We start from the raw sequence: 5,184 nt of genomic DNA, 5'->3' as shown, positions 1-5,184 counted from the left end.
TAGTAAATCGTAAGTGCAAGTATAATGCGCAGTTGATAGTAAGTAGTTTTAAAAGTCCATAATAATTTATTACGAGACGTTGATTATTTTTATATCGGACCATCCTTATAATATATCTTTTCGTACGAACATTTCTAATATCAACTATAAGCTTTGCGATGAAACAAGATGTGATAAATGCTTAGAAACATTTTCAAATTATATTATTACGTTATTTGGTAGAGAAATACTCTAATCCGGACGCAGGTGTTTGTTATTTTTTCCGAATATCCAGACAATTGAAAATGAATTTGAATCAATATGGTTTTGATAAGAATACTACGGAAGAGCATTAGTGCCAGGTGCGTTAATGGCAAGGGTTATTGGTAATGAATCCCAATGCAACACATATTAAGCCTAAAATTGGTATTTATACTGCATAAAAATACAAACTGAACAAGAGCATTTTATTAATATCTATCAAGGGGTAAATGTTTAAAACACTCAACAAGAACGATGCAGCATTGAGACAGCTTACGAATATCTTCTTATAGATTATATCCAGTATATCTATCTACACTATTTAGTGGCAAGAACAATAAGCGTAATTGACTGATAACATTTCGAACAACTAGGTCCATATTAACGTTGTCTGTCTAAAACTGAAGATAGTTTGTTGCAGTATCTTTTCATTGAGTCTTAATTCTTAATTGTTTACGTATGTCTTTAACCGAGTCTATGCCGCGAATTATGTCAGCGGCCTTTTCTGCTATCATAATAGCTGGTGCATTAGTATTCCCAGAAATAATATTAGGCATTATAGAAGCGTCTACCACTCGAAGGCCTTCTATTCCCTTCACTTTCAACGTAGGGTCAACGACAGCTTCCGGGTCTGTGTCTGAACCCATTTTACATGTTGACGTTGGATGATAAGCAGTAAGAGCTAAATTCGTTATCAGACATTCATAAAATTCATCCGACTTGTATTCATGCATTGCACAGAAATCGGCATTCTTAAAGGTATCGGAATTCGCCCCTATTTGTTTAAAAGTTTCTGTCTCAAGTAACTTCTCCGATATCTTTATTGCTCTTTTTAAGACCTCAATGTCCTCTACATTGTCTAAATAATTCGGATCAATGTTTGGATAATCAAACGGATCGGTACTTTTTAAAGTTATTGTACCACGACTTTTAGGATGCAGCAATACTGGTATCAGTACAAACCCTTCCTTAAAACTCATATCGTATACACTTTTCAGAAATGTTGCATTAAGCTTGAAAATGTCTAAATTTAGCTTTCTGACACCAATAGGAATTTGAATATCCGGGTATTTTTCAACTTGTTCCGGGGACTTTATAAATGCATTTCCAGCGGTACCAGTTGCTGATAAGGCACCAGCTTTAAATAATAAGTATCTCACATTTGTTATAGTCTAGTCCAAATTTCAATAAATGTGAGAGGTACAGGCATTTTGTTAGTATTTGGTCCCATATACTTTTTTAGTATAATTTGGGTATGCTGAATTCAAAAATATATGTTGGCCATCTGACAAATGATTTTTTATAGGTCAAAATGGCGGAAAACAAAATGGCCGCCAAATTATGATATTTCTAATAGAAATGGGTAATATTATTACAATTATCCAGAAATATGTGGGTTTCTTTGTTAGTATTTGGTCCCATATACTTTTTTAGTATAATTTGGGTATGCTGAATTCCAAAATTTATATTGGCCAGCTGACAAATGATTTTTTATAGGTTAAAATGGCGGAAAACAAAATGGCCGCCAAATTATGATATTTCTAATAGAAATGGGTAATATTATTACAATTATCCAGAAATATGTGGGTCTCTTTATCAAAGTGATGTGTAACATAGTAACAAATGAAAGAAACAACACTCTTGTTCAAAAATAAATACTTTTTAATCCAAATGTGTGCTCTGTTCAGAGAAAAAAAAGCTTAAAAAAAACTTTTAACTTGATTATTTTTATATTATTCAACTCAAATTGGTTATATTTGCAAAGCTATTTTTGATACAGTACACTAATTTTTTAATGTTTTGAATCAGTTTACAGTTTAACTGTTTATCATATAATTATTTCAAAATCATATAGATTGAAATATTTGAACCTTAAGGTATGCGTTCACAGTCCCATTTCATATGTTAATTTACTGCCTCGAGTTCATACAGCTGGTAATGCTTTTATCGCATTAACATATATCTGTGCATAAAAGCCCAGTCTTTTTACATCTACATCTGAGAGTCCTACATCCAGATGCACACTTGAAAGCAATGAACTCCATACATGCTTGAGGAATCGGATCACAGGTAAGAAGAACTGGCTTAAGTGTGTCATCTGCCACCTACCATCCCGTGTCAGTAGGTGCAGGCAGATCTGGATTAGGAACAGTTGCTTGGTTCCATACCAGAGCTTGATAATGAGCTCTTTTAATGTGAAATGAGCAAGCATCACTGGTTGGGGGCATGTGTTCAGGACTTGTAGACCTGCCAAACATAACATTTCGAGCACTGTCAGTACTAACAGTATCTTGGCCATACATCTTGCAAATAAAGTATTCACAGTTTTTCATTACTTCATCAGACAGTTGTCCATATCCGAGACATTCTATCAGTTTTACATTGCCTATAATGACCTTAAATGCAGATCTTTTAGAGATTCCACACAAATACGATGTTGTGTCACAGCCAATGAGTGCATGGAAGGCAAGTAAATTTCTACGTAACTCTTCTGTTATTGATAATTTATCTAACACTGTGTTGACTTGAATGTATTTTCGTTTTTTTGCTGTTCCATCCATCATCCATACTGTTGCATTTATTTCCTGCAGATGGCACAGTAAGAGCAAAAACACATCAGTGTCTCTGGCAGAAACAACAACAGTGTTGAAACTTGATCGTTTACTGCAGTGAACAGCATGAAGAATGATTCTTGTGTCAGCTTCCTCATGTTTAGCCTTTAATTCATCCAAATTTAGGTCACTGACATCGCTTTCAACAATGTCTTCTTCCTGAAAGCCACCACCAACAACCAATGTCTTTTCAGTAGGGGCTTGCATGATCAGCTCCTCTGATAAAAATCTAGCCAGGTCAATTTTATTTGCAGGAAGTGCTAAAAAGTTACTCCAGACTTTTGGTAACGGTACATCCCTACTTTCAATTACTCTCCTCACTGGTTGATATGTCCTTGTGCGTTGTTTCCTGGTGTTTGATTTTATTGAGTGATGCCTATATCGGTCAAACACTACATCTATTCTTTCATACTTTTTTCCTTTGTTTAAAACTGCAGCAACAAATAAATCAGCATACTGACCAAATGTTGTTTCTCCTTCTATTTTCAGACTTTGTACTAAAGCTTGACCATCGACAATATATGCAGACTTTCCTTGTATGTTTATTCGGTCACTCATCTCAATATCCTTGACAAGCTCATCCAGCAATATGGATTGTTTGCCCGTTTTGAGAGTTCCATTGGTTTCGGAAATGGAAACTGGAACTGGCAACAGTTCATGTTTTAGTATTTCCTCCATATTAACATCTCTGCCTGCCTTATATGCTGTCACTAAACGATGTAGTGTATTTTGATCTGCTCTTAATATTTTGCCCTTTTCAACTGTTGACTTCGATGCTTTATCACTGATGTACAAAGAAGCAAATGTAAATGGATTATTCTTTTTGATTGTATCACGTAGCTGAACTTTTGATACATTATCACTGTTTTCAAACTGTAGTCTCTCTCTTACAAAACAATCAAGTTTTTCCTGGCCAAATTGCAGGGCAGACAGTAGAGACTTTTCTATGGTATCAGTTACTATGTCTTTAGTTGCTACATTCAGCAAACTTTCACCTTGCAGATGTGGATCAGCCACATTATATCTTTGTAATACATTTAGAACTGCTTCTTCAGCTTGCTGGTCCACAGCTTGCCTGCTCTTTGATTTTTCCTTATGCACAAGTATGTCTTCGTCATTGACTTTTTACATACACTTGGTAAGAAGGCTTATATGAGACTTCAGGTTGTACGATAAAGACCATCTAGTCAAAGCTGTAGGGGTTCTTGATATACCAATTATTCCTACACCTTTCTTCCCAGTTGAATTCAGCCATTCTTGACTTTGATCAGGATCCACCTGATTGAATTTTGAGTTTGACCTCTTAACAACAAAGTTGCCATTTCTGAACTCTTGCAACACTTCTTGAGGAAGCTGATGTGCATCTGCCAGATAGACAGTTCCCCAACGTGCATAATTCGTATGATCATACCTATGAAATAAAGGGAGCATGCACCGAAACGCATATAGGTATAGATCCCAAAGACCATCCCTTACAGCTCGCGTGAACATCAGAAGCACTGAAACCATTTCCAGGTATGCCCACCAAAACTGGAAGTTAGGATTTTGATCATTCTTTACAAAATCGTCAAGGTGGCTTCTGAAGTTGTCATTTTGCAATTCAGCTACAAGCTTTTCTACGCTCCCAGAATACTTCACTTCCATTAATTTCCCATGCAAGTTAATGTCTCTTTCTTCAATGTAATTCAGTAATTGTGGAAGAAACAATGTCCAGAGAGCCTGTGTTGTTATCTTGTGAGCCACCATTCCTCTGTTGTAGTGCTTTTCTGCCAAGACCTGATATGCGGCTATAGGACCCAGAACATTGGATTCAACCCATATTTCATGTAAACCTGACCCTTTCATATGGTCACCTATTACTTTCAGATAGTTCATTGATATATGCAAACCACCCATTCTAGGTATAAGCTTGTCCCTGTATGCAGGCACTGCCCATTTCAAATCCATTAGCTTAAAGTAAAGAGCCTGGTCTACAGTTATAACTGTATGTGACTGCCCCAGCCTTTCTGATATATGCATACACTTCTGAACAACAGTGTTTAATGTGTCGATATCATGGGCTGGTGCTTGTATAATCGGCATGTATCCAACTTTTGTCATATTTGAGTCAGTTCTACAGATAGACTGGTTGAAAGATGACCAGGTTGGACGAGTATCTGCATTATTCCGAAATAGATGGAATGCCATATCAAGGGCTCTTGCTTGTATATAAAGCTAGCTTTAACAGATACTTTTTACTAAACGTATCACAAATATTAAAAGTTAAAATAAATGCAATTTCACCAAATATTAAAATTTAACGATGTATATGAAACAAAGCATTTCTAAAATT

The sequence above is a fragment of the Mercenaria mercenaria genome, chromosome 7 (assembly GCF_021730395.1).
Source record: "Mercenaria mercenaria strain notata chromosome 7, MADL_Memer_1, whole genome shotgun sequence".
Classification (NCBI taxonomy): Eukaryota; Metazoa; Mollusca; class Bivalvia; order Venerida; family Veneridae; genus Mercenaria; species Mercenaria mercenaria.
The sequence above is the reverse complement of the archived record's forward strand: the minus strand, read 5'-3'. Positions refer to the sequence as shown.